The sequence below is a fragment of the Chroicocephalus ridibundus genome, chromosome 2 (genome assembly GCF_963924245.1).
Source record: "Chroicocephalus ridibundus chromosome 2, bChrRid1.1, whole genome shotgun sequence".
In the NCBI taxonomy this organism is placed as follows: Eukaryota; Metazoa; Chordata; class Aves; order Charadriiformes; family Laridae; genus Chroicocephalus; species Chroicocephalus ridibundus.
The window spans coordinates 128879123-128900588 of NC_086285.1; the positions used below are offsets into that span (position 1 = coordinate 128879123).

The 21466-nt window shown below is 41.4% G+C and overlaps 1 protein-coding gene across 1 annotated transcript in view; it reads right to left on the minus strand.

Annotated features, from left to right (window-relative positions):
* Positions 1-10702: 10702 nt before the first annotated feature.
* Positions 10703-21466, minus strand: part of CA8 (carbonic anhydrase 8) — a 53437-nt gene continuing 42673 nt past the window's right edge. Inside the window, exon 9 of the mRNA XM_063326923.1 lies at positions 10703-12983. The gene's annotated coding sequence lies outside the window, so the exon portion shown is untranslated. The remainder of the gene's footprint in view (positions 12984-21466) is intronic.

A 21466-nucleotide genomic window follows, 5' to 3' on the forward strand; every position in this document is an offset into this window, starting at 1 on the left:
TCTACAGAGACAGGGAAGGCTCTCATGGGAAGGTCTCTAAAGCAGGTTGGACAAACACCCATCAGCTACCCTTGCCTCAGTGCTGGGACAGGACTAGACAGTGCAGCTCAACATTCTTGTGTTTTCAGAGCAGGAACAGGCTCGTGTATGGTAAGGGGAGATCTCCTCTGGGAGCAAATACTGCTGTCTAGCCTGCCTGAAGGTGCCTCAATGGACTTCACTAAAGTAGGGCCCACGGAGGGAGAATGAATTGTTATTCTGGCTACTCCTTTACAACCCTCCTTCAGTGATCCAGGAAGGACCAAGCACTTTCATTAAGTCCTTCCAGCAGTGAAACTTCAGACCTACAAAAGGCCCGTCAGGGCCACTCTGCCCTTCTTTCCCAAAGCAGAGGTGATCTGACTGCAGGTACCATCGAGTCCATCCACTCCCAGCCATACCAGAAATCCCATTTTCAAGAGACTGACTACATGGTTAGACAGAACCAATTTTGTAGTAACTTGCTGTGAAGAATCAATAAGTAGTTCCTGCAACCCTAGTATTTATTTATTTATTTGAGTGTTTAAGTATTTGAACAAATATTTATTCAAAATGCATTATTAGAAGGACAAACTCTGGGTACTAGAATGTCTTGCTACAGCCCTGGCAAGAGGAAAACTTGGGCAAGTATATAACAAACATGATAAACAGACAACAAACAGCTTCCAGACCATCTATTACTGATAATTTGCCTGAGGCACCATGTAAGAGACAGGTCCTGAACAGGGCTTTGAAGAAGTGTAGCATTTGGACCATCCCTACTGATTCTCCAGAATCTGGAAAACAGGAAATAAAAAATAATTCTTGTTTAAAAACACATATCCTGGAGATCTGTGAGTTAGAGAAAAAGAACAGACCCATTCATCCTGCAGCTGGAGCTGAAGAGCTAAAAGGAGCAAGAAAGAGTGAAAACTTACTTCTGTCAGGGAAAGCCTGAACATGCACAGAGGTAGACTATTTACTGGATTACAAAGGTGACTCAGTCACTTTCAGACAAAATGGTTACACTTTGGCCAAATCCAATCCTTATACCATCAGATCAAGGGGTCTTATGCACTGAAGTGGGTAGAAAGGGATAAACGTTCTTCCCAAGAAGACTATATGTCAATAATCTCCTATTTAATAATTTTATTAAAAACTTTTAAAAGTAAAGATCTTTGTCACTCCTGGTGCACCCACAAAGAGATTCCTGTGTCCCTGTGGGAAGTGGTCAGCACCCATTTTTAGCTCTTAAGACCCATCACCTGATTGCAGTAACAGGAAAGATGCCGTTTTGATTGATTTGTGTCCTGACTGTTTTCCTTCTCATCTTCTCACTCAACTGCCCCCCTAATTGTATACCTAATCTGCAGGTATACGAATGAGCAGGGACAACTTATATCTCATAAAATTCAGAGTTCAATGTCAGTTCTGGCTTTCCCCTGGTAAGGCTGGAGAAGGTTTTCCTTAGGTTGCTCTCTTTTGCAGTCTCCGGGGCTGGTGGTGCTCTCTTAGACTGCATCTCCATCCTGTGCCTGGCTGAGATGTGAGCCCTGGATGTGCCAAACCTGTTAACCCCTTGCAAGAGTGGTCTGCCTCCAACGGCCAAATGCAGATCTGAGCTGGTAAGCAGCAGGCAATGGAGTTACCCGGTGTGGCAACCATCAGCCACAGCTGCCTCTTATCCCCAGCTGGTGCCTTATCCTAAGCTACAGACACCAGGCAGATGTGGCAGGCAGCTCTGGCAGCCCCCATCTCCCAGCCAGGCTGACACTGGCAGCCACACCACTCGCCCTGCTGCACAGCAATGGCAGAGGAGCCCTCTCGCAGACAGGTTGAGCGCGGGCAGCTGATGCCTGCCTCTCCCTGATAAGACCAGCGCTTACCTAAGCTCCTCTTTCTATTCTGCTAGTGGCTATTTGGCTGCCAGCATCAGGGGAGCAGAGGGCTGCTCAGCCAAGCCAAGCATCACACTCGCGCTCTGTCCCATCTCTGCTGGCAGAAGGGAACAGGCGGTACTGTCTCCTGGCAAGGTCCGAATGAGCGACTTCTCCTCCTCAGTCTATAGGAGAGTGCCCCCACCCCTCTCTCTGAGAAAGCAGTTTCCCAGAAGGGAAAGAGCAGCAGAATGCTCCAGGGGCGAGTTGCAAGTAGCAACCGAAAGGCAACTGGGAGCAACATCCTAGGGCAAGTGTGTCTCACCAGCCTCTCCCAACAGCACAGTACGGATCAGTGTGCTGGGCTAAATAACCTCTGAAAGGAGAGGGTTCAGGGAGTGCCAAGAGTCAGGTTGAGGTTGGCTGTTTCTAAGCTGAGAGGTTTGCCAAGGTGCAGAGTGAAAGAGTGACTCAAGGTACAAATCCCAGACACCTGCTGCCCAAATGATGCGTTGGCTGTGTTGGCCAAACAGCATAGCATTACTGTGTGCTTCACATATTTTCTATCATGGGGCCTTAATATTAAAGAACAATGGGAGGTTATTGAACACAATGTGGATTAATGAAGGAAATTCTACACTCTGTGTCATTCAGGGATCAGGTGAAATTACCAGAAGGATTCTTTCTGGTCTTAATATCAGGAAGTTTATTACTTTGCTGACGCTGGTGCTACTGAGGCTGTAGTTAGACAAGACGGTAAACCTCTTTTAAGATGCTTATTACAAGATCAAAAACCCTGTGGCCATATGACACAAAACACTAAAACAACTTCAGTCTGTCAGTTCAAATTTGTTCCAAATATTTTGAGTTCTTAGTACAACTTCAATCTGTCTTGACAGATCAGTTTTTAGCTCATCCTGCCCACTCTAATTTTATGCCGAATACACATCATCTGTTTACCCATAGTTGGGATAAAGCCTGGCACATATCCATACCCTGTACTCTGGCTACTTCATCAGAAATAAGCCCGTGCCTCATTCAGGTCAGATTTGTACCATGGGATGATCCAGGAGCACACAGATCTTACGCTGTGGAAGCACAGCCCGCGTGCGCCCTGTTGACAGAAATGGTATATGACAGAAATAATCTAGGAAAAAAAGTAAAAAGCATAAAAGCTGGAGGAAAGCGATGAGCAAAAAAGAATGAGATCTTACTTAAAAAGAAAAAATGCACGTGCAACAAAAGATGTGAAAACCACATGCAAAACTGGGTGTAATGCAAATACAGTTACACACAGTACCAGATGTAAAGCATTGAGAATACGGATAAAGGCAATTCGAGACTAGGCAGAAGGTCAGTGCGAGCTTCTCAACTTGATGAAGGAATTAGTGGGTGAAAATCTGTGGTCTATTTCATGAAGACCGGGCCAAACAGAGTGAACCTTTCCGCTTGAATGTTGGTTGATCGTAAGTAATTGCAAACCGCTTTGGTGAAGCAGTCTGCATTGCGCATATGGACTTGAATATATTTTTACTCCAGCTCTGAACGTAAGGCTGTACAGCTGGAAACAAACGGGAAGAATGCACCTATAAAATGGGAGGACTCTATCTGGAGGAGATGAAGAAAATCTCATTAAAATCTAATGAAAGACAATTTAAGAGACTACGGAGATAAAAAATACCACATGATCTCATTAAATTAGTAATTGAAAAACTCTTGAGAGCAGATTTAGACCTGACAGATTTCTAACTCCTTTCCTTCCTCTAGCTAAATGTCCTCCGCTTACAGGTGCAACTGCTTTGTTTTGGGTGACAACAGCTCTACCCCTGCATGTAGATGTCCATCACAGCTAAAACGTCAGCTGGAACTCGCTGGTGAGAAGACCATGTTTTGATTTCTTTCTCTTCTTCTTCTGTCTGCTAGTGAAAGGGACAGGCATAAGGGAAGTGAGGGGAACAGGGGTATCTCATCACCTGGTCTCTTGTTGCCTAACGAGCTTGCCAAAATTGAAGATATTTGGGTTCTTCCTTCTAAGAACTTGGTGTGACAGCAGCACTATTAAAAAACTGTAAAAGCAATTCATCCTTTATATAGATGTATTTCTATATAAAAAGATTACCAAAGTAATACCAGATTGCTCTTTTCTAACTGGCTCATTAGCAAGATGAGGTATCTATTCGAGATCACAAAGTCTCTCCCATTTAGACATGGTAATGTAACCACGCATTATTACTCTTAATTTACAGGACAACTGCCAGATACTGTCTCAAAAAACATATTTCTCTTTCTCTCTTTGAGAAATAAAAACAATTATTTAACAAAACAAAGGTAGAACGCAGGTTGGTCTAGAAAGGAGCTGGAGGCTAAATGAAAAGAGAAATTTAGCTGATACCACAAAAATGCTACAGAGTGTGACTAAGCCTCATTGAAATTTGAAATCTTGATAATTTAGGATATATACTGAGATAAAATAAAATTTTATTCTGGTTCAGAAAAACACTAGAAATACCAAAGAGGGCACTTCCCTTACAGGTTAAACAAAGACCCACCTTCCAAGGGCTTCAGTGGCTCCTTACTTTTGAGGCTCCAAGATTATGCACACTGTAGGCACTTCTCTCGAGACAAATCATCCACCCAAAATAATTTCAGGATTTTTTTACAAGTAAAAAAAGGTGTTACTGTGCAGAAATGCAATGAACACCACAGTTTAGCACTCACAGAAATGGACACAGAATTCTGCTTTAGTTCAAAAAGAAGTGGCAATGGCAACCCACCTTCACTTCTTAAAACCAGAAAAATGCCCTCGTCACTCTCTCCCTCGGCTTCATGAATTTGTCACTTACTGTTGTGAACAGTGAAAGAAAGTTTCTGCAGCTCGTAACTGCAAGCCACCAAACGTTTCTTCCTTCTCTGCATTTACCAAATGAAAAGGGTGTGAAATTAGCTTGTTAGCCTTTTAGTGATTAAAAACAAAGTTAATTGTGATGGAACACTAACCACAATTATGGTAATCAATTCTAAAATGAGAATGAATCCTTAATATTAGATTCAATTTTGTTAATGAGAAACTGGATTTAGGAACTGTTACTTGATTAACTAACCAAGAGATGTAAAGAAGCAGGGAAAGCCTGAACGTAATACAGCACTCCAATCCTTTGGGGAAAGAGTAAATACTATAATATCTAGTAGCACACAAACGGCAGCTGTGCTCTGCAGCCACCTGCTACTAAATGCATTTGGGAAAGAAGCCATGCCGGCAAGGGAAGGCGTCCGATCAAGAGAAGCAAGACGAGGTTCTATCTTGGAGCAAGCAAACAAAAGCAACGTGCTACAGGTGTCAAGATGCCTTAGAGGGAGGAGGCAGGGTTCAGATTTAAGGGTTATAGGACATGGTTAATCTGCCTCTATAGTGGCGTTCGTTTAAGGCACTGCCTTTGCGTAAACCAGTCATTTTCACAAAACTTCACAAAGTTCACTCATTCCCAGACTACGAACGCAGATAACAGGGACCTCTGAAGCTGGCTGGCTGAACTCAAGCAGTACTTGCTTTAGAGGTGGTGCCAAAGCCCTGAAAGAAGAGGAATTCTTTTGCCATCCCATTCTTGGCATTTTAGCAGAGCGAGCACCTAGGAATGGCTGATGATCGTTGTGCCTTGCGGAAATCCTGTGAGGAAAAGAGGTTATGCCAAAAAGGTATGTAAACATCTGCCCATGCAGCACGCACTTAGGCTGGGCTCTCCTATTGTTCAGGAAAGATGTGTTCATTGCTTTAAAGTAATAAATTACCTTATTTTATTATTAAGAAGGAAGCCCCTGGGGACTACACCTGGACTCACAGTGCTCACAGCTCTCAGCTTTGTGTTTCCTAACGGCACTGATTGTGTTAAAATCAAATGAGTTCCACTTCACAAATAAGAAGCATCCAAAACCAGCGGGACTCCCCTGAAGAGTTGGAGGCAAACCAGCACCAGGACTCACGGTGCTCCTCAAAGCCACTGGTGGCCCTGCTGCCACCAGCCCCAACACCACAGAGATCTCGGAGCGAACAGGGTGATGCCAGGAGAGTGGTGTCCTGAGCCACCAGTGTGCCCAGCACCCGCTGGGGCCGCAGGAATGATTTCATAGCCACCCTTGCTATGGGGACGTGGCTACCGCAGCCTGACTTGCCGCTGTCTTTGTTGCGGGTTACTGCTGCTTCACGGCGCCGCATGACCTGCTTAATGTGGCATTTGTGCCAACTTAGGTAGCAGCAATTTGGATTTGATTTCCGGCATTTATTTATGAATATTATCTGAGCAGATGTGATCTCAACAAATGGCTTAATCTACAGTTTTCTTTCCATTTTTAATAGAAACCAGCTTCAATTTTCATACATGTAATTTTTCTTGCAGAGTGTCTCTTTGCCCACAGATCCCTCCTTGAAGACGGGCCACAGGTCAGAAAAAAGAGATACCAGATTATGATACAGAGAGAGACATCTGCAGATATGAATTTTCTTTGTTTGCCTTTTATGCTGGGGAACAAACTCTGCCTGAAGCTCTATAGTATGCAGACATCTAGTGGCTGGATAACATAGTGCAATTAAACATCTTTACAGGACACCTGTAAAAATTTTGCGCAGTCACATCATCATCTGAAGGCCAGATACCTTGGGTCCTGTTGGAAACAGATTCTTTGGCTCTGCAAGTCCTTTTTTCATTCATTACAGCCCTAGTCACGGGTATTTTGAGATGCTCTGGCTTTGTGTGTTTCTAGAATTTCATTTTAAATTGTGTGGAACTGGGGTGGTCAAAATATAAAATGCCAAGAAATTGGGAAGGTTCAAATTGCTGCAGCACATCTGCTAAATCACAGCCTATAATTTCACACTGAGACTCATGCACTTGATAATCATTACTGGCTTCCCTGCCAACAGCACACAGCTCCCAGGGTTTTTTGTGTTTGTTTTTGATTTGCCTTTTGAGTAAACATCTCCTTATCTATGTGAATTACTACATGTTTCTAAGCCATGAATAAATCTTTCTGCTACCTTTGGTTTGTATTTTTCTCTTCTTGCTCAGCCACACATACAATTATTCAACTACAGAGACCGAGCTTTTTTTCTAATTATGAATAAAGATAATGAAATTCACTTCCAACTGACCTATAGGGCATTAAAAAAATCTGGTATCTTCATAACATGAGGTTAAACACACATTTTCCAGAATTGCTTTATACCTGCTATTTAAAATACTGCTGACATAGTGTATCATACGCAGTTGTACGCGTTTCACTGACTTATCATAGCTTTCATCTGTTTCATGCTCACCACTGCCAGATGTTTACATGGAAGGCACTTCAGAAAGCACGGTTTGTAGTGTATATTTGTATTAAAGCCTAAGGGATGCATGGAGTTTATGTCTATGTAAGATCAAGGTGGTCTTGTCTCCATCTCAGACACAAACACCACCTTAAATAATAAGCACAAGAGTTGTTTATGCGCTTGAAGCTCCAGCCTTCTCAAGTGCTTCACTTTTAAAAAGAATGGAGTTTGTGTTATGACTTTATTTTTTTTACTGTCTTCTGGGAGCGGAGGGGTAACCCAACACAGGGAATGGAGCAAAGAGTCCGGATTTAGGATAAGGATGGGTGTGTGTTGCCCAAGGATGAGCAGCCAGTTCCCTGGCACTGGTGGGAGAGGGGCAGGAGAGCAGCAGATTTAGGAAAAACGTTTGCTAGACGTGGTTTCTAATCACTGATTTGGGAGCTGGCTGTTAGTCAGCTGGTTTCACCCAACCCAGAATGGACCACTTCCAACACAACTGAGTTGAGATGGAAACAGAGAAGGAATATTTCCAACCACATCTCTGGTAGAGAAAAAGACACTTACGGAAGTTTCTTCATGCTGTTTTTGCTCTATACTATCTTTATGCCTTCTTTTTTCTTTTTTATTCAAGGCTTAAATAGCTCATTGTGTACTTTATAGGGCAAGTTATTTTCAAGTTTATCTAATATTTCTCATTCTCAGGCCCCATCTTCAGTTGTTTGCCTGATATCTGGGGAGGAGAAAGGCCTCTTTGGATGAATATGGGGTCAAGCTCTGAGAAGACCAAGGAGAAATAAAGAGCTGCCACTGCCACTGTACACAGCACGGTAAGAATGCTGGTGAGAAGGATGTGAAGATACTGGACAGAAGGGTCACAAAAATGATGCAGCAACGAAAAACAAACCTTGCAACAGAAGTCATCATCTCAGCAGGAGATGAAGGAAGAAGTCTGAAGAGGTGACCTGACTACTGAGCAACGCTTAACTTTGCAGATAAGGCCGTAACAAGTTCTGGACAAGGACCACTTGTGTTGCAGGGCAATATGAAGAGTCTCTCTCTAACATGGCCGACTGCTGAGTCTTTTTCTTATTCCAGGCATCATATGGATAGCCAGTCTATGATCAGAGAGAAATATCCCTCAGGTGATCCAGGGAAGAAGGCATTTGCAAAGTGAGTGTTAAATTCATTAATACATTTGAAGCATTCAAATAAATACTGTAAGAGAGAAAAGTCTCAAGACAAAATGAATGATGATGTCTTCAGAGCAAGTCTCAAACAGCATTCAGTATAAAGGACCTAGGACTGAATAATGAATAATGGGGGAAAGAGAAGGGAACAGGACTTTAACACATATAACCACTAAACACAGGGAAAATTATCCAATCATATAAATGCAAACAGTGTATTGTATGCACAGTGCTGGTGAACTGATGCTTAGGCACACAGTCTTTGTACTGGACTTTCTTAGCTTTAATTAGAAGTTCTAAAATTCATTTTAAATTGTCCTTGTTTTAAAAACAGTTTGTTTATGTGTAGCATTCTAAAGATATGAATATACACACTGATATGTTCTTACAATGACAGTTATAGTTTCATAAATAAATGTGCACATAAACACTTCCAAATACATCCTACATGGTCCAGCCTCAGGAGGTGTGGTGGATGGTTCTCCATCTGCCTGACATTTCAGCAGGCAGGACTGATGTACAGGAAGAACACATCTCAAAGTTTTACTCCATAGCTGTTGATGCCACCATGAAACCCATACAAGGAGGAAAAGGCAAGCCAAAATTTGTCCTCTTTCCAGGGTACTCAGCCCTAAGAGAGGATTTTCCCCTTTTCCTCTGTAGCCATCATTCACCATGGGGTTCCCCCATTTCTCCAAGGAAGGATGCGTCTCTTCATTCTCACTAGAGCTAATGTGACAACCATGAAAGGATTAATTTGCACAAGGCTATTACTACACCAGTGCTGCGCCCACTAGTCAAACTCAATGAAGACGAGTTTGAGGATATGGCAGCTGCACCCTGGCAGGTTCTGGAGAATGCTGATGTGTACGACTTCTTGTGAAGCTGCCTGTGCATGGATCTCCCCCTCCTTGTTGCTTCTGCAGTATCAGCAAAATTCAGCTGAAAAGTCTCAGTAAAATTATTTTTTCTTTATGTTACCTTGTTGTTAAGCACTTCTAACTCTTCAGCAACAATAGCCTTCAATTATCCTCTGGGATTCATGAACACATTTGGATCAACCTTCAGGAGACAGATAGGGATGCTGGCCAGGGACCACCCTTATGTCCTCTTAGACCCAGTGTCCTAGTTTACATCTGTTTCTACACACAGCTACCACACCGTGCTTGCTGCTGTAATATCTGGGATCGAGTCTATCCTTTAACACACACTAGTTTATGCCCGGTCACCTCCCAGAGATACTCTGGGGACAGGCCTAGTCTGGAGACCATAGTCTGAAGTCAAACTAAGAGCTTACAGTCTTTACGTTTTCCTGGGAGCTCCAGAAAACTACAGAGGAACCCAAAGAACACCTACAGAGAGAAGATCATCAACAGCAGACGTCCTGCCCCAACTCACCTGCCTTCTCCCAAGTGCTGGATTTCTTCTCATTCCCAACACCTTCCTAAAGTTTCCCAGAAGGCTGCAGAGCCAGATTTTGTCTCATGAGGCATGTAGCTGTTTTTAAGCACTAAGTCATTAATTTATCCATCAACAAGTGCCTAACTGCTCAACACCTCTTGGAAATTTATAATTCACATTTCTAATAAATCTTTAAAATTATGTGGAGCATCACACACATTAATGCTTACCTTTAGAAATACTTGCAGTGCAGATAGCAATCTGATTCAGAAGAATTTTAGCAGCTGTAGGCTTGAAGAGGAAATTACTAATTTGGGGCCTTATGCTACCCTCACAACTCATTTATCAGTTTTTATGATTTCTTAAAAATGTTAATACAAAGGCAAGCAAGTCGAACTCCAACTGGAGAGTAGCAGAGCCTCACCACACTCAATAAAACCTCTCATGGATGCAGTGTAACTGAAGTAATACACAGAGAGCCCTTCCTGCAGATTCCTACCAAAACCAGAAAGACTAATTTAACTTTTCCCAGCATACCATGAATGTGGGTTGACCAACCTGTAATTAGAATGGGTGCAGTTTGTGAATGAATTTGTTGTTATAGTTAGATCTGGTTCTAAAGACAAAATACAGTTATAAGTATTTTTACCAGTGTTTTTTTTTCCTCTTTCAAAGCCAAACCTACCAAAAAAAAAGTCTGACAAATGTTGAGAAAAATTTACTAAGCTCAGCTCCTCAGTAGTAGTATTTATATGACTCGAAGTTCACTGCACAAGGCAATGCAGGAAAGAACAGCAAACACAGGAAGCGAGCACAGGAAAGAGAAATAATGGACTTCAGTTTTTTGGTGGAGACATTACATCATTTGCTTTGCAATGTATCTGTATTTCACAGCCAGAATAATATCAGCCAGCTCCAAGATAAGGAACACGTTTATTTAGAGAATAAATCTAGTTTAGATTTCATCATAATGTCAATATTTGCTGTATTAATATTGCAGTTCCTCTCAGTTAATACTCAGCAGTTAATAATATGTTGTGTGCAAAGGGAACAGATCTTCCGAAGGAGCTGTGCATGTAATGTGGGAATTGCCAGGTTCGGAACGTGATTCACTCCGCTTTTGGACGGTTCCTTCATTGGTGGGTGCAAGAAGATAGGAACAGGTCTTCAACTGGCAGAAACCAGTTGACTTCCACCTTGTAGGGCTTTGTTTTGGGGTGGGTTTTTTTCAAGATTTTAGTGCCAAACCTGACCATTAGGACAAATTATCAAGACTCCTGTCAAAAACCGTGGACAGTCCAGCCTAGTCCCTCTAGGCCATTGCAGCAGACTTCACACAGAGACTCCTCCCTGCCCTACGGCAAGATATGGGCCAGCCGGAGGTCACGCTCTGGTGACCAGCGTGTTGGGGTTGAGCTCTGGCTGCAGCTGCTTGAGGAGCCATTGCTGAAGGGTAGAGGGGCCAGTGAAGCGGCTACATGGACATTCTGGAAGTGCTGGGGACATAGCAGATGGAAAGCGTGGTTTTGGCCAGCACTGAAATCTTGAACCTCTGGATTAGATAATGGTGTTATACTTCATTAAATTTGGGCAGAAGGTAGAGAAGGACCTCCTTAAACATAACCCTAAGAAATACAAGTTTCTATAGACCCAAGGAGCAATTTGCCAATTGCTACTCTGCTAAACCCAAAATAAAGAGATGACTTCGTGGTGGGCTGCTTGCTGTACATTTATTGCAATGCATGCTGTCAAGGGCAGCTGGGTGCCTCTCCAAAGGACGCACGCGTTTCTGCAGTACACACAGTTATGAAAACATGAAGTAGTCAGCGGTATCCACTCCCCCTCACCCAGCTCACGTGTGGTGTGTGGATTTGTACTATTATTCTGCTGTCCCTAATACGCACATAAATGACCCGCAGAATTCATAACTCATGATTCAGCAGCAGCTCTCCCCGTAGCCCTTGACGAGGAGGATTACGCATGCCTTCTAACACTGCATTCACCATTGCCTGGTGACAACTTTGTGACTGATGACTCACGGACCTGCTCAAAGGGAGTAACCTCCCCTTTGTGAACCCTTGGTTTGCACCTCCACCATGGCCCGGCCTGGAGCTTGCCGTCTGTGCCGCCTTCCACTCACATAGGTCTCTGCATAAACCTGCCCTCCTCATGCTAGTAAAGTGGACCTCACTGATAGCTATGGTGATCAAAGTTACTGCCCACCACATTTTTGACTCTGTACTTCATATCTTGGCCGTTTTGCAGGAATGCAAAGCTATGAGCTTGACTAGCTGGCTTAGACTACCATCCCCTTATCTGTTCTGTCAGATGTGTCATGTGTGGCCCAGCGTGGCAATCGCCATTCTGTGCAGGGAGCTCAGGACATGCAGAGCAGGTCCCCAGACCACCATCCTCAGCAATGTACAGGAACAAATGGAACTGTCGTAATTCACAGGAGAACAAAGGCCGATCATTTTCTGCCTGAACCGAACATTTCTTTGCAAAGTTCCATGACTCGCCAAGTAGAAAATAATCCAGATGATTCTGTTTATTGTTTTATCAGTTAATTTTCCTTATTTCAAATTTTTCCTTTATTTCAGTTATGTTTCTAGTAATGCAAATGTCATTCATCCTTATTCAGACAAACCCTGTTAAGTGCATGGGTTTGGCAGAGAAGTGTTCCTTTCTGCCCAAAAATTAATTCTGAATTTGTATAATACTCTCTGTGAACAAACAATGTTTTTATTAGCTTTATAGAATGCACTGCCCCTTTACGGAAAAGATGGTTACTGACAACACAAGAGACGATATGGAACAAAATTAAAGCTAACGTTCAAAACAATAATGAGTATTTCTACATATTAACATTCATACCAAGCTTAAAATTAGTACTATTTGGATGACAGACCACTATTGAACACTATGGCAAAGAAATTATATAAGCAATGATAATTACCATTTAAAAATAGTTAACAGTGTGAACTGGAAGATTTAATGTGTTTTCTTCTTTTAATGTACAGCCCCATTCCCAGAATTTCACTGGACCGTGCGGACAGACCAACTGTCACAGCTGTCTATCAAGGCTGAATTAGATGAAGACAAACAATACAGGCTTTGTGGTTCAACTGAAGCAGCAGCCTCAAAAGTTTCCATTTCTCATCTGAGGGCACTGTGGGAGCATTGTCTTCCCCCTCTCTGAAAAGAGAATGGAACAATTATGTTACTGAAATTCCTCCGCAGTGGGTCTGAAAGACTGTTTATGTCCAGCTAGGGAGACAGGGAAAACTAAAAGCAGGGATTTCGTGACAGCAGGTGGGGGCAGTCTCAGGGTATATACTTCAGTGCCATAATGGTCCTGATTCTTCTCTTTTAGGGTAAAGCCAGTGCTGGAAGATTTAAAGGAGGAAATGGCAATAAAAATGCAAAGTTAAATGCAGTGGTAAAATTACTAACTTGAAAGAAAGCTTTACAGTTGGCTTTCTGAATCAGTCAGGTAATTGATTCTAATGTGGAGAGCACAGTTGTAAACTAGAAAGGAAAATATACTGGTCACTGAGAATTTTTTACTGGTTGCCTTTTTAGGGGCTGTACCAAGTGAAGTGCTGAGTACGCAGCTCTCATGGGAGTCAGGTGGGCTCAGGAGATAGAAAGCAATCACTCAATTTGTCCCTCCTAATAATGGTTATTCATTATCAGCAGAGATAAATCAATAAGTGTTTTCATGTGAACATATATTGACATGCTTTAGCATAACCTTAGGAAATCAGCTGCTCTGGTCACCCCAGTGCTTCTCAGTTCAGAAGTGGTAGGTAGGTGACTGACAAATCATTTCATTCTGTTGTACTAATAATCTCATTTTTCCTGAGGTTATTTTAGTGCCAACTATAGCTTAGTATGTACCAAAAAAAAGAAATCCATAAGTGCTTGGGTGCAAATAGTCACCTGGGGCTACAACTGCTTGCAGGAAGAGTCAACACATCTAGAGAGTCCCCCCTCTTTTTCTTAAAGAGGGTTTGTAGAGGCTGCCACTCATCAGCAGCGATGTCAAGAAGTCAGCATATACAATCATCTGTGCCACAATTTCTATGTTATCCCTAGTTATCATCCAATGCCCCTCAAAGTCATGGTGTCTGACAGCAGAACATTTGATGGTCAATTTGAAGAACTTTCTACCAGCTCCCTTCTAAGGGAGGCTGTAAGCCCTTCACAGGGATGCTGGGTTTAGCCACAGTTATACTTTACGTAACGGTACAGAGGATTTCCAGTTCTTCCTGGGGTTTGGTATAAAGGTGTAACTTTAAAACAAAATCTTGTTCTCCACCTCTGGAAAAACTCTTGTCATGTTTTTCAGTGGGATATGGAAATGAGGGTGCAGGGACCAACCCCCTACCTGAAGTGAACAGAAAGGTTCCTCTTGTGTGGACATAAGATACTGGATCAGGGAATTAGACTGAAAAATCTGAGTGAGGAAGGTCAAAGGAAGCCAAAAACTTTATGTTCTTAAAGTTCTGCATAGGCAAACTAATGCTGTGACACAGTGACACTTTCTCAATCTCAATTAGTGCTAAACTAATTAACAAAAGTGTTTTATACAGTGCAGTGAGCAGTATCTCTCTTCTTTCTTGGATAATCCCTGGTGTGATGTAAGGGTGATTGAGTATCTAATTACTCCTTAATTGAATGCACATTTTGTACATTTTTCACTAGTTCAAGCTTAATGCTTTTGGTCCAAAAATCAAAGTCAGTGAAATTAAGTTGAATTGGGATTTGGGCAGCTATTGCATTAACGGATTACTTTTGGAAAGGAGCCTAATTATGAGCCAGTCTGAACATTTCATTTGTGTTTGTTATAGAAATACTTAACAGACAAAAGACTGATTGTATATATTGGTAGTGTTGTTATTCATGTTTACCCTTTATTCTTGTTTAAGAGTAATTTTTCTACCATGCGAAATTAATAGCGCTGTTCCATTATATATGCCCATATCAGGCTCAAGGTTTATGTAGATATGAAGACACCTGCTTCTCTTACTCTTCTGAAAAGTTTTTGGAAATGTAATATTTGAGCTAAAGTTGCAGAAATGGGCATGTGTACTATAATCAGAAAATTGCCTAAATGACTTGCTTGCTTACAGATTGTATTTCTGCCTCCGAAATTCCCTTTGCTTGGGTGGAGTTCTACATATAAATAAAGTCCCACTGCTTCTGCTGGAGTCCTCTACAGATCAGACAACCATCCTCAAAGAAAAACTTTCAGAATCAGTGCCATACAGTGTAAATACCTGGGAAATCTATGAGGTATTATCACAATACCTATGCTTTTTTTAAAAAAATAAGTATTAATAAGGTCAATTAAAATTTGGAAATCATCCTCAGAATGCAAAAAAAAAATCATTATGTTTCCGAGAATATTTATTTCTCATTCTTCCATATAATAATTTTATACTTAGATTACTCACATAGAATAAATTTTCTTGTGCAAGATTGGGATAAATGCAAGACTATAACTTTATCTCAGAAATGAGGAGCAGCGGCAAGAGCAAAGATATGGCCAAGCTGGTATATTTTTAAGAACTAAGGGTCCCAATGTTCCCATAGTAAAAGATACAACATATCTAAAAGAGAAGATATACGAAAACTTCAATGAAAAGGATTATTTTTCAAAGTCTTCCAAAAATGTTGAGAAAGTGCAAATAAACAGACTATGGAGAAGAGGATGGTCACGATAATATGCCTTTCCGTCTGACAGGGAGGAAATAAGATAGCCCACTGCAGCAGCCTTAGGTCAAGATCACTACACAAGATCAAAAACTTTCTTCTGCTATTTAGATGTAGTCAATCTGCTTTCTGGAAAGCTTTTCTGCCTCTTTTGTCCTACCATGTTCCTTACCATTATTGTTTTACACAAAGTCTCCATTTTTTACCTCGTAGAAGCAACTGGCCTGCTCCTCCTTAACACTAGTTTAAATCAAAAAGTTTAAGAGTTTAAAAGATAATCAAAGGACATGGGTGGAAAAAACACTTTAACATTGACTACACATTACCATTATCTTACACCTTCCTAAAAACATCACCTGACAGTATGGTCGGGCAATTCAGAGTGTCTCAGAAAAGAGAACTGACTACTTTACAAATCCTTATCTTTGCTGAAACAGTTTGCATTCCTTCTGTGGAAAGGTCACTATTTATTTAGTCTATATCTAGTTCTGTAGGCATTTAACCACATCTAGCTAACTAAAGCGTACCTTTGTCTCTCTTGAGCTCTGGGGATGCATAAAAATCTTTTAAAAATTACACTAAGTTCTGCTTTGCAGCTTTGCTCTGTCATAAACTGTGATGTTAGTCAAAATGTTGGAAACAACAACCACTGCCAGTATTTTCTTCCTTGAGAGACAATTATCAGCTGCAAAAACATTTTCAGTAACCCAAATAACTTGGTGGGTTTCGTTTTCTATTTGTTTTACAAACATTGCTGTCTGCTTAGCAAGAGTTTGTTTGCAGACTTTCACTGCATTGCTTTCATGCATACGAAATAATTAGAATTACAAATTCCAATAAGAGTAAAGGCCTGTGACTACATGGATCTTCAGTTTCAATGGAGTAATAATGTTCTCCTTAAACCTCTTCACCTAGGTAAAACAGAGCACACTCCCACTGCCTAAAATGTGTAACAGTGATGAAGGAGGAATGCATATCGTAGGCTTTCTTCTCTGTCTGTGGTCAGGCACATGGTACGTGTATGTCCTAATTCCCTTGACATCTGAGAACTGTTACTTTACTAGGTTTTACATGTACTAATTGGGAGTCTCTATATTTTAAAAAACAGGTGTAGTTTTACCAAAGATGATTTAAGCTTCCTACCATTCTGCCTTACCACTAATTTGCAGCATTCTCCCAATAAATGAAAATAACATGGCAGAGTTTCAGCCTGTGTTCAGACTCTAGCTTTTGTGTTGAAATTGCCAATAAACATGCTGTGAGGGTGTTTTTTATGACGCACTCCCAGCTACATTATCACTTCCCAAGTAGCAGTGTACAAACCATACACAGTAAGCAGCTGCAAATCATACTCTCAAAATGCTTTTCATTAAAAAAAGCTGATGATAGCAGTGCATTGTGGATAGCAAAGAATGTGTGATGCTGATATGCTGATAGAGAGTCACAGGTCAAGAAATTTGGGAGCCCTGGTCAGCAGGAAGTATCTTATTTGAAGCATAAGCACGGGTCTGATTCCTAGGCTACCTTACAGGGTTTTCTGCTTTGAAAAGGAAGCACAATATTTTGTTTCTACTTTGTTGCTTCTTTACCTGCTAAGGGATTTCGACTGTTTTCCATTCCTCCACCAATATTTGTGTATTTCTAAGAAGTAAAGGACTGAACAAGGAGAATTCCAATATGATACTCATTCTGGAAACAGCTACAACTTAAAACGGTTTTCTTCCTCACTTAGAGCTTGATCCCTATACTGATGCTCTGGCCTGGACACAGCATAAATTCCTACTACAGCAGTGACCGGTCTATGACTCTTGGGCTGCCTGTGGCTATCAAATCCCTAAATTGTGGCTCCTGTGTCAAAGGTATGTCACACAAGCGAGAGAAGTGTTTTGCTACTCACAAATTTGAATCCTCAGCAGTGGGAAAACAAGTTAGGCTGACATTACAGGGTTAACTTACAATCACAGTGCACGCTCCACTCCTTGCTATTAGAACTAAGCAGTGGGAAGCAATCTGAAAAGGCACCATCCTTCAGCTGTTCCTGAAGTTCTCAGTCCCCTTAATGCTCTGAAAGTTTTGGTATGTTTCCGGTAGGTCTCTGATTATGGTGCGTAGCTCACAAGCCAAAGGTGTTTGGCCCTCTGTCCGGTAGTCATGCACTCACATGTAAGCACATTTTCAAGTACTATGAAGTGGCGGCAGAGTGTTGGGCACTATACACAAGCTCTTAAAAACAGGAGAACAATAGTCGGTTTTGTTGATAACATGAAGTTTAGTTTCTTTCAAAGACTGAAACGTAACAATTAAACCAACGCCCTTTTAAAAACAAAACCTAAACTCATAGAGACAAACAATGACTGATGAAAAATCGGATGAAATACTGGTATTTCATCACACTAGGAAATCTTTATTTGTATTTCTAAAGAACTAGTGATGATAATCTTTGGGTTGTTTTTTTTAAACCAGGCATAAGAGAAGAATGGTCACAGTAGCCTAATGATGCATAGCTGCTGAAAGCTCACTCCAGCTCCGACCTACACAACAGGAAAGTTCCCCGAGTGCTGCAACTTCAGCAGAGCAACTTGTTTGTGAACTTCAGGAATGACAAAGACTGCTAGCAACTGAGAGTAAAGACACATATTGATTGGTAATGTAAACCTCCATTCAAATGCAAAGATCACTGAGCTCTGCTTAGGCCAAGAAACACTGACTACAGCATGGGGCCATTCTTACCTCCATTTCTGATAGGCGCAGCTCCACAGCTCACTCTGTATTTGAATGTCCCTTCATATTCCATAATCTGCTGTTACCATACAATGTGCAATGCCACAAAGAGGGGATGGCGCCACTACCTGTTTAGTCATAGCTCGTTCCCACTGGCAACGCCGATGTTCAGTGCCCTCCAGAAGGGGCAGCATAGTTTTGCTGCCGCAAGAGCAGCTCGGTAGCTTCAAAAGCATTTGCACTATCAACTCACTAAATGCACGGGATGCAGTCACCACATTCCCCTCTCTCCTTAGCCTACACTGCAAAATTAATGCTTTGGCAACTTCTGCTTGCCCGCTCAGACCTCTCAGTATCACGCAGACAGCCTCTGCAGCACCAGGCATGCAGTCTCTGTTCCTCCCACCCTAATTATTCCTTCCTGTTCCTCAGGCCTAGCAAAACCTTGGTATTTTAATGACGTCATTTATTTCTTTTTCCTCTAATGTTGAATGTACAACTAGGAAAATGGTAATTATATTAAGAATGTGTTTTAATCCAAATTAATTTCTGCTATCATAATTTACAGGACATTGGATAAACTTGCAGCTACTGACAATCTGAGGTCTACTAAAAATGTATGCGTATGTATGAATGTGTACATGCATTTGTGTATATAAAAACTGATGCTTTTTCAGGAGTTTCTGAATCAGTCACAAAAAACATGTTGAAGACAACTGGAGTAATGCAGATAGGTAGATGGAGTAGGTATAAACCATCATACTTGGAAGCATCATTCATCTTTTACAGATAATAAATAAATAAAGTTGGGCTGGGGACATACGCTCTTGAGACAACACATTGGAGTTCAAATTCTTTGGTTTATTGATTACGCTCAGTGGAAAGTAAATTAAAGTTTATCACCTTCAAAAGAAAATATTCTTTCAATATTATTTTAGCAAGTTATTTTTTAGAACCAGGTCTTGCTGAGTATTAAAAGAATCTCATTGATGTCGATGACTTCTGTACCAGGCACTTATTTGACTTCCTCTTAGTAAATGGGAGCAATGTCATTTAACTATCCTATGCATGGAATTGTGCTTATACACCCTGATTTATAAAGGGATGAAGACATGTACGCATGCCATACTGAATTCAGTATCATCAATTCAAGTTGATATTCAAATGTTTGAAATCAGACATCCTGTTAATTCACAGATTAAAAGTTAAAATGGAAGATTTAATGTTTTTCTTATTTTATTTCTAGCAGTGGTAACGTTTGTTGAACCCATTGTTAAGCTTTGCCGTATGATAATAAGAACCAGAAATCTTTTCCAAGATCACCCGAGATTATCAAGAAATAGCCTGATGTCCATAGCAAGGGCTCCGAGTCATGTATGAAGTATCAAAAGAACTAGTGGTAACACTGAGGAAGTCAAAATGTTATCCTTTCCATCTTTTCTTTCAGAAGAGGATCTGGGCATCCTGGTAGACAAGTTGAACATGAGCCAGTAATGCACCCATGCAACAAAGGCAGACAACAGCCTCCTGGCTTGCACTAGGAAGAGCGCTGCCAGCAGGTTGAGGGAGATGACCCTTCACTTCTCAGCACTGATGAAACATTTGGAGTACTGGGTCCAGTTATGGGTTCCCCAATTCAAAAGGAACATGGGCGTACTGTAGTGAGTCCAGCAATAGGCAATTAAGGGATTGGAGCACCTGTCATAGAAGGACAGGCTGAGAGAGCTGGACTGTTTGGCCTCAAGAAGAGATGTTTCAAGAGGGATCTTATCCATGTATATACGTACTTTGTGAGAAGCAGTATAGAAGATGGCGCCAGACTCTTCAATGGTACTCCAGTGAAAGGAGAAGAGGCAATGGGTAATACAGGAAAATGGGTAATACAGGAAATTTCATTTAAAGTTAAGAAGAACCTTTTTTCTCACACGAGTGGTCAAACACAGGAAAAAGGTCGCTCAAAGAGGTTGTGGAGTTGTCATCCTTACAGATATTCAAAACCCAACTGGACAGGGCCCTGAGCAACTCGCTGCAGTTAACGCTGGTTTGAGCAGAGGACTGGACAAGTAGATCTCCAGAGGTACCTTCCAGCCACAACTATTCTGTGATTCTGTTGTTCTTCACTGCCTAAAACTGAACTCAATTTTTTCACCTTTCATGCTTGAAAGCAAATCTGTACTGAACTTCCCCCCCAAATTCCTTAACACCTGCCCGGTTCTATCACTACCGGATTGATTGAAAGAGGTTAGAAATAAGATAAAAAATAGCTTTTTCAAAGGAAACACATGTGCAAACTTTGGCAACTGCAGGAGAGAAAGGATATAAAGGCTGTTCTCTAAAGGACGTACTTCAGAAACACCCACACAACAGAGTCCAAAGACTCATTAACACCAGGCTATAGGAGAGAAATGCATTTTTAGCAGAAAAGCAGAGCCAAAGGAGGCCAATTATATAGCAACAAATTTATTCTAAAGCCCACTGAGTTAAAGAGAGAAGTACAACTACAAAGTTCTACCTGTTATGTCCTGCTGAAGGCTCTCTTTAGAGCCTGGCCAAACTTTGTTCTAGAACTGGAGGGAGATATTTTGAGATCTGGTCTTTCACCAAAAAAAAAAAAAAAAAAAAAAAACACCAAACTAAAACCACCCAAAACCCACCAGTTCTTTACCTGAAATTACACACCATGATGTATCATGTTTGTGTCATCTCTGCCTTCAATTCAACAAACTACCACAACTTGCATCAAAGATCAACATATGCCATTTGATCATAAGCCACAAAGGGTTCAGTTCTGTCAAGGTTTCAATCAAGGCTGAAGAGAAGATGTTCTAAAGATTTGTGAGTGTGGCATGCATAGAGCCTGCATTCTGATTCAGTCAAAACTACTTAGACCTTTCATGCAACCTCTTTCTACTCCTGTGTATGCAATGCTTATGGAAACATTTGTCCCCTTCTTCCCCTGACAGAGTGACAAGGTCATGGAAAACCAAAGTTCCTCAAGGTTCTTCAAGTGGCTGCACCACACTGGCTTGGAATAAAAGAAAATATTAAAAACTCTACTGACAGGAGTTCCAGCAGCCTTGGCAGTGAGGTGTCATGCAGGAAAGAAGTCAACCAGTGTGTTTGTAATTGTACTATTCAAGACATAGTTGAGTTTTAAAATAAAAAGTCATTTCCTCTTCGAAAGGAAGAAATGCTCCCTCTTGGATCACTCTGTAGATGCCACCCTGCAAACTATTACC